At 47.1% G+C, this 12,279-nt stretch overlaps 1 protein-coding gene across 2 annotated transcripts in view; it reads left to right on the forward strand.

Annotated features, from left to right (window-relative positions):
* Positions 1-12,279, forward strand: part of SNX29 (sorting nexin 29) — a 564,444-nt gene that overhangs the window by 417,084 nt on the left and 135,081 nt on the right. The window lies entirely within an intron of this gene.

Raw genomic sequence — 12,279 nt, forward strand, 5'->3', positions numbered from 1 at the left:
TGTAATGCCCTGTGGTAAGTGAGGGGAGAACATCAGGATTATAGAAGTCCACAGTTAGGGCACTAAGCTCATGCTGGGAGGGAGAGTGTTCAATCAAGACACATCTTTGGGAAAATGATTCTTGGGCTGGGGGAAGGATGAACAGACCAAGAGGGGTGGGCAGGGTGTCCCATATGGAGGGAATGACCCAAAGCAGGAGCCGTGAAACAGCACGTGTCAGAAGCAGCACTACTGTACTCATGGCTACAGTTCACATGTTCTAGGCCCAGAGTCACACCCTCTATTAACTGTGAAGTCCAAGTATAGGGCAATGTTAGTCTGGATCCTTTGCTGGCCAATGACAGGAACTTGGTTAGTTCAAGTGGTAAAAAAAAGGTAGGGGGGCAAGAGAGCTCTTGGTTTATGCAGCTAGAAGAATTCTATGGAAGCTCAGTAGTCTAATCCCTGGGCCCAGGAAGCTGGACTCACCACCTCTGTGACTCACTGTATCTCTCTCCTCACATTGCATGATGGGCATTCTTCCTGGGTTAGGAAAGCCAGTGGGCAGAGAACTTTCTCCAAAGCTGTGACCATATATCAGTCTTAGGGGAGAGCTTTGAAGAGTTCCCTTGGTAGGATATGGCCAACCCATGGACATGGGACATGAGGTGGTAGCACTGGCCAGGCCTAGGACAATGCCATGGGGCCGCAGTGCCTTCAGGATGATATGGAACAGGGCCTGAGGAAGGGGTCCCAAAGAGACAGAACCAACCATGCTCCTCTGAAAAGTGTGTCTGCCCTATTCCTCTTTGACCCCTGCAGAGGTCTACTCCCACTGTGGGTAGTTACTGCTGTCACGTCTTGGTGAATGTGAGCTACAGCCTGGGTAGCTTTGGTTAGTTAGAAAAGGGAGGGGAGAAATGGCTTGGGGGGAAGCAATAATCTACATAATGAGCTTCTCTCCTCCATTTTAATGTCCACTAATTGGAATACACCCATTAGTAAATCTTCTAACAGGAAAATGAGAATTGCAGAAATCAAAGGCCCCCTTCAACTTTCTGGTGTGTGCATGAAGGCATTTCTAGATCCCAGAACTGTTACATAACATGGAATTTAGCAACCCCTGCCCCACTCTCTTTGCACTTTCTTATTCCAGCCATAACCATCTTCATTACTGATGTTTGCCTCCTGCTTGACTCGCCTGCCCCCTTTTTTGAGGTCCTCATGTTGGGCCTCCTTTTAAATGGTCCCCCCAAACTCAGTCCCTAGATCACGGGTGATGAGCGAGTTTACAAGGCACCATTTATTTTATGTGCTTTGAAATGGGAGGGCCACAAGAGTGTGGGCCATGTGTCAAACACTTGGTTTCCAGTTCCATCCTGCTGACATCCTTCCATTTTTAACAATACCTGTAGATGTCTCTTGGGAAACAGACATTGAAAGACACAGTTTCAGACACTCTAGTTTAAGTACATATTTCTCCCCTTGAGGAACAGAGTTCCTCCCAGTGGCTCCGCTTAGAAGCATTATCTGGGTCCTTGGCTGTGGGTTTCTGTTAACACTTTGCTGGAGCTCTGTGCAGGAGCTGGCCACCACGTGTTGAGGATGCTCCTGCCCAGTGCCCCTGAGCTAGTTACTGGGGTTCAAATCCTCCTTGCTCATAGCACCTGCTAGGGTCAGGTGAGAAGAGGGGTCCATGGTCCTCAGCCAGGGGCCACACATGAGCCAGGAGTTTTATACTGAGTTGAAGCCATCTCTCAGGGTTGATTTTTCCAAGGGTTAAAGCTGTTTTCTGGGAAAGCCCAAGCACGCTGCACACCCTACTCAAGCCCCTCAATGAGCAGCGGCACCTGAACAGGCAAGGACCCTGTCCCCTGCTTGGACCCAGGTGTCAGTTTCTGGACAGGAGGCAGGGGGTTAAGGAGCTCACAGACAAGTTTCTATTTGGAGAGAGGGGAAGGAACGAAGACAGGAACACGGCACCGTTTTTAGTACAAGGAGACGTGACAGCTTGGCGTGAGCGCGATGCGTGCCATCTCCGTTCCGTGTGGAAGGTGTGGTGCTGCCGGTGGAGTGGGGAGTGAGCACCTGGCTGCCTTCCTCCCCACCAGATGCCATTTCAGCAAGATGCCTGTGCTGCTCAGACAGACGTTCTCCTTTCCGACTGCTCAGGTGTCGGCCTGGCTCAGAATTCGGGGCGGCCGGGGGGACTCTCTGAGTTCCAGTTGTGTCTGGCAGGACTGTGGTAGGCCGCTGGCCTCTGGCCTGCAGTGATTTGGTCATCACCCCAAGGAGGCTTTGGCCTAGGTGACCCTAGCCATGCCCTGTCACTTCTCTGGGCCTCCCTCTCCTTGTCTGTGACCTTGAGGGTTAGACAAGGGCGACATCTCTGAATACGTGAAGGGAATGTATCATACCTGAGATTCTGAAAGACCATTTGTATTCCTGCTTAGCATGGGACACACGGACAAGGTGTCCAACAGACCTGTTATTTGTTTTGTAAAATGCCACTGAAATCTGGTATTGTTTCACCATGCCAAAATTAATGTGATGTATTTTTTTTTCTTCCTCTCTTCCTATTCTTTTCTTCCTTTTCTACTCTATTTATTCACTCACTCATTCATTCTCTTTAACCACTGGCAGCTGGGCAATACTGTGTTAAATGCCAGGGATGGAGCAGATGGGACTGGCCTGAGGGTGGGGGTTGTGGGGTGGGGATCCCATGTTTGGGCCATTGTAGTGCAGAGGGTCAGGTGTGGAGGGGGAGGAGTCCTGGGTTAGTGAAGTGCAGGAGTGTGTTGCTTCTGCCAGGTCTGAGAGTCAAAGAGGCCTTTGTGGAGGGCTGGTGTCACCTGAGCTGAGTCTTAAGCCACATGTCTGAAATTGATTGTCAGAGAAAGTATGGGGAAGGGTGGGGTTGGTGGTTAGGGTGACATCTCTGTCCCTCTGTACAGCTGGTTAACCAGTCTCATTCCTTTTCCTCTTACCCTGGCTCCTTCCTCACACACAGGTGCTTTCCACCCTCTCCCTCTCCCCCTTGCCCCCCAGCCTTAGGCCCAAAGGCTCCCGGAGGTGCTAGGTGCACCCTGATCTATTCCGCCCATCTTCCCCTTGCAGGAAGATACCTGAAACATGTACTCTAGCTGCTAGCACTTGATGTTCTGGTCTCTGGGCGAACAGGGCTGGCCTTTGGGGGCTCCTTTCTCCCCGGCATACAGCTGCCACTCATGCATGTCCATGCTGGGAGTCCTGTAGCTCCCCAGAGTCCTGGGCTTCAGTAGTCAATTTGCTCACTGCCAGGCCCAGTTCTGCCTGGTGAGGCTCCTCACCCCCAAGTAGGGCAATTGCAGAGCCTTGGGTTTAAGAACACGGGGCTACTGGGAAAATTGAGAGTTTACTGTCACCCTTTTTGAGCAGCCTCATGGACTCTCCTTTTGGGCTGGCTCCCGGAGCCTCCAGGCTGCCCTTATTCTTACCTGGTCAGTGGGATCAGGTGTATAGTGGGTCTAGGCAGCTACCAGTCCTATGAGGCCTCTGGAGCAGGCAGTACACTGCAGACCTGCCAGGCCCTCCTCGGTTTCCAGCCATGGAGGCATCATGTGTCTTTGAGACCCTTTCACCTAATGTATAAGCTCAGCTGGATTCTGTGATCTCTGCTTCTTCCCTTTCTTTTCTTTCTACTATTGTTCTGTCTCCTTCCCTTTCTACCACCCAATATTCCCTCCCCTTTTATGAACACCCTCTCACTTTAATCCAGGGTCCGTTTCTGATAGACAGACCCTCCTTTAACTGATCATTTGATCTCAACAAGCACCCAAGCAGCCCCTGTGATTACCCAGCAGCTCCCAGGAAGGGTCACAGCACAGATCTGGACCCTGATCCAGCACAGACCTGCTGAGTATGGCAGCATCATGCTAGGTGTCAGGCACACTGCAGGGAGAGAAAGCAGACATGGGCCCTGTTCTCACAGGCCCTGTTCTGCCCTTTCACACAGAGGGTAGAGCTCGTCATTAAACAAGGGATCGTAATAATGTATGTGCAGTGGAAAACTAAGGGGCTGTTCATAGCAGCAAGGACCACAGTTCTAGCAGAGCATTAAAGTCAGCAGAGGCAGTGAGGCAGTGCCTGAGTCAAGAGCTGAGAGCTGAGTCCCAGTTAACCAGGTATAGGGGTAGGAGGGTGTTCTAGACCCAGGGAAGATCCTGGACTAAGGTCCTGGAGTGGGTGGGAGCAGAGCCTTTTGGAGGAACTAAAAGGAGGCCTGTGAGGCCAGAGAGAGAGGTACAGTGAGGGAGTGGGAGGGTGGGGTGAGACTGTGCAGAGAGGAAGGCAGGAACAGGGTCATCGGGCCAGCCCTGTCAGGCCTTGGATTCCCTCACAGTAGCAGGATGGCAGCTCAACTCCTGGGGCAGTGGCTGGATAGAGGAGCAAGGCGGCTCCTTTCCTTCCTCTCTCATCAACTGGAGGGGCCAGTAGACTGCTGCCCATGTCCCAATGGGCAGTTTGGGGTCACCTGCTCTTGCCCTAGTTATAGGAGCTCCTGGGAAAGTGTCTGTCATTTGCAAGCTCTTCAGTGACTGAGAGACAGTGGGCTGGCGGCCACACCTGTCAGGTGTGGTGAGCAATAAAAAGGCACCCACAGCTTATGCAGGGAGCAGCAACACCTGATTTGCAGGTGTGGCATCAGGGCATGGCTTCTTATATAGCCAGGTACTACCAGTGTGACCTGAGTCCATTTACTTTACCTCTCTGAGCCTCAGTTTCCCCTTTTTACATAGCAGCAGTAATACAGCCTCACCGCTGCATGGGGGTAGGAGTGCTAAAATGGCTGGTATACAGTAGGTGCTGCCCAGGCACTTAGTCCTGGTTTCCTGGCTGTCTCCTGGAGCCTGGCAGGCAGGCTGCGGAGGGCACAGGGGAAAGGCCCACTGGCTGGCTGATACATCCAGCTTGTGTCGGTGCAGTGGGCATGGGCTGACATCCCCCTCTGCCTCCTCCAAGTGCTGGCCTCACTTTCAGAGCCTCACGTCTAAAATGGTCATGTCACCACCCTGCCGGGTTGTTGTAAGGCTGGTGCTGTGAGGGCCTCAGTCGGAACACAGCACAGAACAGGGATCAGCCACTGCTACCTCCTCTTTCCCCCTGACCCTTTCTCTTCTCTCACTTAAAAAAAAAAAATTAACCTGGCTGGTGTAGCTCAGTGGATTGAGCGCGGGCTGCGAACCAAAGTGTCGCAGGTTCAATTCCCAGTCAGGGCACATGCCTGGGTTGCAGGCCACGGCCCCCAGCAACCACACATTGATGTTTCTCTCTCTTTCTCCCTCCCTTCCCTCTCTAAAAATAAATAAATAAAATCTTTAAAAAAAAAACTCCAAAAACTGAGAATAAAGAAAACTCCTTTAAAAAAATGAAGACAGTTCATATGATAAAATTCACCTTTTTAAAGTGTGCAGTTCAGTTACTTCTTAGTAGATTCACAAGACTGCAAAACCATCATTACTACCTGATTTCAGAACATTTTAATCACACTAAAAAGAAACCCGGTACCTATTAGCAGTCACTCCCATGCTACCACCCCCAGACCCACCCTGCTTCCTCACCTAACCCCCAGAAACCAGGGGCCGACTTTCTTTCTCTGTGGGTTTCTGTATAGGTTTGCCTTCTTGTGACATTTCATGTAAGGGGAGTCACGTTACCATCCGGCATGTGCCTTCTGTGTCTGGCTTCTCTCATTTAACATAATGCTTTCAGGGCTCAACCATATTGGGACCGTGCCATTCCTCTTTGTGGCCAAATAATATTCCATTGTCTCAGCCACATTGTGTTTGTTCACTCATCTGTCAATGGGAGTTTCGTTTATTTCTACATTTTGGCTATTATGAATAGGGCTGACGTGAATGTTCTCATACAAGCTTTGCATGGACATTTGTTTTCAGTGTCTCGAGAATACACCTAGGGGCGGGATTGCTGGTTCTTATGCCAGTTTCCTCGGTTTTGTTGAAAATGGCCATTCTGGTGGCATGAAGTAGTATTTCATTGTGGTTTTGATTTTCATTTCCCTAATGGCTAATGATATCAAGCATCTTTTCATGTGCTTGCTGGCTATTTATATATATCTTCTTTGGAGGAACGTCTTCAAATCTTTTGCCCATTTCTAAGTTGTTTTTGTTTTTAATTTTATTTTTGAGTTTTAGGGGTTCTCTATAGAATCTGAAAATAAAGCCCTTATCAGATACATGATTTGAAATAGTCTATTCTGTGGTTGTATTTTCACTTTGCCAGTGGTGTCCTTTGAAGCACAAAAGTCTTTAATTTTGATGAAGTTCAATATATCTTTCCTTTTCTTTTGTTGCTTTTGCTTTTGGTATAACTAAGAATTGTTTGCCCAATTCAAAGGCCTAAAGATTTAGGCCTACATTTTTTTCTAAGAGTTTTGTAGTTTTAGACATTACATTTAGGTCTTTGTTCCTTTTTGTATCTTGTATGATGGAAGGGTCCAACCTCATTCTTATGTTTGTGAATCTGGTCATCCTCACACCACTTGTTTAAAAAGGCTGTTCTTTTCTCCATTCGGACACTCCTGTCCAAAATCAACTTAGCATAGATGAGTGGTTTTATTTCTGGGCTCTCTATTTTTTTTTAACTTTTAATTTATTACAATTTACATTCAGTATTATTTTGTATTAGTTTCACACGTTCAGCATAGGAGTTAGATAATCACATACTTTACAAGATGATACCCCTGATATTTTCTGTGTCCAACTGGCCCCATATGTAGTTATTGCAATATTATTGGCTGTATTCCCTATGCTGTACTTTACATCCCCATGACTATTTTGTAACTACTAATCTGTACTTCTCAAACCCTTCACCTTTCTACCTAGTCCCCAACCCCCCTCCTCTCTGGCAGCCATCAGTCTGTTCTCTGTGTCTGTGGTGGACTGTCAGTTCTGTTCCAGAGATCTATATGCCTCTGCTTTGGACAGTGCCACACTCTCTTGATTCCTGTGGCTTTTAGAAAGTTCTAAAATCAGCAAATATGTCTCTCTTCTCCCACTTTCCCCCATTTCTTGTCCTTTTCTCTGCTCTTCCTTTTCCTCCTTTGATCTTTTCTGTGTTCTTTAGAGTTTAGAGTAAGGGCTCACTGTCTTTTCAGTAGAGGGCCAGGCTAAATATTTCAAGCTTTGCAGGTCATACAGTCTTTATCTCAAGATCTCAACTCTGTTCTTATAGAGTCAAAACAGCCATAGACTATATGCAATGAATGGACATGTCTGTGTTCTAATAAAACTTCACATTTTTATTTGACACTGAAATTTGAATTGCATATGCTTTTCACATGTTAAAAAATTGTATTCTTCTTATGACTTTTCCCCCAGCCATTTAAAATGTAAAAGCCATTCTTAATCTATAGACCATCAAAAACAGACAACAGGGATGTCAATCCGTGTTTGAGAGGCATGAACCTTGAGGGAGTGTTGCAGAGGAAGGCAGAGCATCCCCCTTAATCACACATGGCCCTGGGCCTGGAAGCTGATCAGTAGACCCTGCCTGGGACAGGGCAGCTCTGCACTGAGACGTCACTGCCCCTCCCTCCCTCCCTGATGGCTTCATCAGGCCCTGCCCAAGGAAGCAGCGAGCCTCCATGCAGATACTCTGTCTGGTAAACTAGCAGTAATGATCGCCAGCAACAGATTTTCCCTTCCCTTCAGGGAAAACCTCAGTCCTCCTTGCCCCACAACTGATCCACTCTAAATTTTGCTCAGGAGAGCATGAGTTTTCAAGCCGGCACAGACTCTGTCAGACGCTGTCTTGTGAGACTTTGGTCAGGCTAGCTAGCCTGTTGGAGCCTCAGGTTTTCCTCACTTTGAAAAGGGGCAGTCGTGAGCACTCAGGTCTTCACACAGTGAATGCTTCATAAGGGCTAATTGCCCGTTGGCTGCTGTCATCACTGCATTCCTTGTTGTGACGGGTGGTGATGAAGGTGGCCGTATCCAGCATGCAGCAGTTCCCTGAGCCCATATCCTTACCTGTGACATGAACAAAGATATTCAGCCACTGGCTGTGGATCCTGGGGAATAGTACGTATCTGCCCCTCTTCTTTGGCTTGAGCTCGATCAATGGGTCTGGGGAAATTCTTATTCTGTACCAGAGCTACTGGTACAATAGGTTTGGGGCTTTTCTCTGACTGTACCTGTATAGCTTTCCTGGACCTTTGGGTGAAGGAAGACATTTTTTCTCCCCTGGCTCTAAGCCCCACTCCCAAGCCATAGGCCTTCCCTTTGTCCCAGCTCCACCCTGCACATATCTTTCCAGAAGCTCATTCTGGATCAAGGGCCAACAAACTATGTTCCGTGACCACATTGGCCCCTGACATTTTTTGTAAATAATGTTTTATTAGCATGCAGCCATACCCATTCACGTATGGCTATGACTGCTTTTGTGTGCATGTGTGTGTTTCTTTATTTTTATTGCTGACACTGTTACAGATGTTCCTATTCCCCCCACCCTTGCCTGCCTCCACTCAGCCTCCCCCCTTCCCTCTGGCCACCACCACACTGTTGTCTGTGTGCACGGGTTATGTGTATATGCTCTTTAGCTAAGCCCTTCCCCTTCTTTCATTCAGTGTCCCCTTCCCCCAACTCCCCTCTGACAGCTGTCTGTCTGTCCCATGTGTGGGTGCTTTTATGCTACAGTGGCAGAGTTGAGTCTTTGGGGCAGAGCTCATGTATTCCACAGAGCCCAAAATATTTACTGTCTGGTCCTTTACAGAAAACATTTGCCACCTGTGCCCTCAATGTCTCTCTTCAGGGCTCTCGTCACTGAGGCTTCCTCCATTTTGCACTGGCCCTGCTGTGCAGTGATGGCCTGTTCCTGTGTATGTCTCCCTATCAGACAGAGTTCCTTGAGGACAGTGCTTCTTTCATCCCAGGTCCCTGTCTCTCTCCCAGCACACACAGTAGGTACTCAGTAACTGTGAGATGGATGACTGGCTGGCTGAATGAATGGAACAAACATCGTGAATATTGGACTAAGATGGAATTCTTCTTGGATAAAGCTAAGCTCAGCTTTTTCACCTGCAGAAATACGATCTCAGTGTACACTCGGTCCAAAAAGTGTCCCTCCCCAATCCTCACAGAGAGTGGGTATCTCTAACAAAAGTGGCTGACCCTCAACAACACATCTCCTGTGTGCCAGGCTCTGTTACTCAGTGCTTTAGGGACATTAACCAATTCCAGCCTCAGGACCACCCAAAGAAGGAGGTACTATTACTATTTCCGCCATTCTGCAGATGGAGATGTCGTACACTGGAGAGGTTAAGCAGCTTACCCAGGACACCCAGCTAGTAAATGCATGTGTGAGGGAAGGGGCTGCACTCAAACCCATCGGCTGAGCTCCAGAGTCGTCTGCTCACGATACACATCCTGCCTGCCGCAGCCCTGGATGTGCTGTTGAAACAGTAGCTTCTCATTTCATTTGTCTGAAGATGGGAAGCTTTTTTCAGCTTCTCCACTTCAAATCTTAAAAGCACAGAACAGCCAGTAATTGTTCTTTATCATGTTGTAGCATATTTAATGCGTTAACCTCCTTTAATTGAATGGGTAATTCAGGATTGATCCAGCGCTCCAAGAGGCACCCATTGTGTGTTCGATGAGCAGAGAAGAGAGTGGAAAGAGCTTGTCAAGAACATTTCTCAGAATAGGAGCTAGCAGGAACGATTTTCTGTGAAAGGGCTGGCCCTGTGGAAAGGACTCTTCGCAAGGTTTCATGGCAGTGGAGCTTCTGGTGATTTTCAAAGACCTCAGGGGTCCCCTCTTTGGAAGTCTAGCAGTAGGTTGGCCAAAGTAAGAATAAGGGACAGGACCCTTAAAGCAAAATCAGGGTGCTTTAACTATAGGAATGGGGAGTGGACAGACTGGGAAGAAAAACAAAATGACAAAATAGAAAGAAAAATGGCCCCTGCTATCATTGCCACAGGAACTGAACTACTGTTGTGTGTGTGCGTGTGTGTACATACAGTCATTTTGTCCTTTCTTATTTGTTCTTCTGTTCACTCCTGCAGTCAGTATACTGATCACTCCATTAGGTGCTGGGTATGCACTAATGAGCAAAGATCCCTATCCACTGCCTTTATGGCAACTTGGCAGAGCATCCCAGAAGTCAGATTTGTTAGAAGGATGCTACCAATTGAGACTCCAGGCACCATTAAATGAATTACATGGCGTTGGCACCAGGCTGAGATGGCTGGACGTTTCATCTCAAAGTAGGAAAGGATTTACCTGTGCAATCTGAGGACCTAAAGTCTGTTGGCAGAAACTCTGTCTACCTGAGACAAGGCTAGGATGAACAATGCCAGTGTTGGCTTCCTTCTTAGATAAGTATTAGAGTGAACTATTGAAAATTTCATTTTTATAGGTCAAAAGGAACAAGTATCAGCATTTCATGTGGGCAAGCCTAACTTAAGTACCAGGCTGGTTGTGCATGCAGGCAGCACCCCTCTTTCTTGTGGGAGTCATGTTGAGCTCTATTCAAATCCATCATGGTGGCTTGCACTCTTGAAATTCCTGAGGGTAGCCTCCTCTCCCAACTTCCCAAGGTCTTGAGAAAAACATCTCACATACTTATATTCCATCCATTTATCTTCATGCTGCTATTATATCTTTAGAATTTAGGTTCTTTCTGCCTGGATTTGCTCCCCTCTCCTCTCCTCCCACCTGTCCTCCAACATCCAACTAGAATTCCCTTGGTTGGCTAGATGTCACCTCACCCTCTTCTCTATCCCCATGACACTGTTTGAACCTGCCTCAGAGCATTATCCACAGTGAGTCTTAAGTGGCACTGATCTGGGCATGTGCCAGGCAGGAAGGCAGGCTCTGGGGCCCAACTGCCTGGCTTCATCATAGCTGGTCCACTGCTGGCTCTTTTTCCTTGGACAAGTAACTTCACCTCTCCCTGGTTATCTCTTAAGTTTTCCAATGAAAAGGCTGTTATTTCTTACATCCTGCTTTATTAAATATATCCCAGCAAGCCACTTTGCATTCTTTATTTTAATAGGACAGGATATAAATATTCTAAATACTACAGACTAGCACCATTCCTTGAAATAAAACTGTGATCCTAAAGCATTCGCATATTTGGCGAAGGTCTACAGGGGTGTCAACATGAACTGCGAGCACCTTTGGACTTTGTCTTTTTAAATAAATGGGTAGAAATACATATTAGTGGGTATTTGCCATTAGCAAAATTATAAAAATCAGAAGTGAAAACTTTCCTGGTGCCCGACCTAGTCCTGGATACCCTGAAGACTTTCAGTTGATACTTGTGGATCAGTTTTTACCTCCTATCAAACCTCATTTTTCAAACAAAAGCCTAGAGAAACTACTTGGAAAAGGTGATTTCATATATAAGGAGACTGCATGAAGTAGCAGCCTGCTCTCCTCACTCTTAAAGCATTTTTTTTTTCTTATTGCTATGGCAGAGTCATGGAAACCAGCTGGCCAGGAGACCCAATGTAGGCATTCTGGAAGTTCCCAGCCTCAGTTGAGATGCAGGTTAGACAAGATTGTCACCTCATGAGATATTTTTCAAAGCTTTCTCCTGAGATTGTTTTTGTGATGTGACCAATTACAGTACTTCCTTTTACTGAGCAAAAGCTAAAATGGTCCCTCCATTCACAGAGCATTCCCTTCAACCTGTGCCCTGCCCCTATCGACATACTGGAGAGTATTTCCACTGGTGGCACTGTTGTCAGGAAGGGACTAAGGAAGTGCTTTTGGAACATATGCTTCAAATGGTTACCTAAGATATAAACCTCCCCAGATCAGCAGACAACAACTGAGACCATCTTCATCAGCCCAAGTAAGCCCAAAGACTGGGTCCCAGGATAGATGGGAATGATGAAGACGATATTCTTGAAAGTATACTTGTCATTGAGGGTATATGATACCTTTGCCTCATAGTAGCCCTACAAGGCAATAGCAGTAATAACATCATCCCCATTGAAGAGATGAGCATTGAGATCCAGAAAGGTTAAGCAAGCTGCTAAGGCCACACAGCTTGTAAGTGACAAAACCAAGACTTGAACCTAGTCAATTTTAATGCAAGGCCATGTACATTTCCTGCCAACTACCTATGGCCACCCCAGCTTCAGCGAGCCACCCTGATTACTATTGCTGAAATCCTTGTCTCTGTCAGAGATGATGGTGACTGTGGCAGACATCAGCTAAGCATTTGACAACATTTTTATATGATTCTCATGATATATATTTATATGCCTTCATTTATGACTGAACATCTTTT

This window comes from Phyllostomus hastatus, unplaced genomic scaffold, assembly GCF_019186645.2.
Source record: "Phyllostomus hastatus isolate PE091 unplaced genomic scaffold, TTU_PhHast_1.1 phas_scaffold_385, whole genome shotgun sequence".
In the NCBI taxonomy this organism is placed as follows: domain Eukaryota; kingdom Metazoa; phylum Chordata; class Mammalia; order Chiroptera; family Phyllostomidae; genus Phyllostomus; species Phyllostomus hastatus.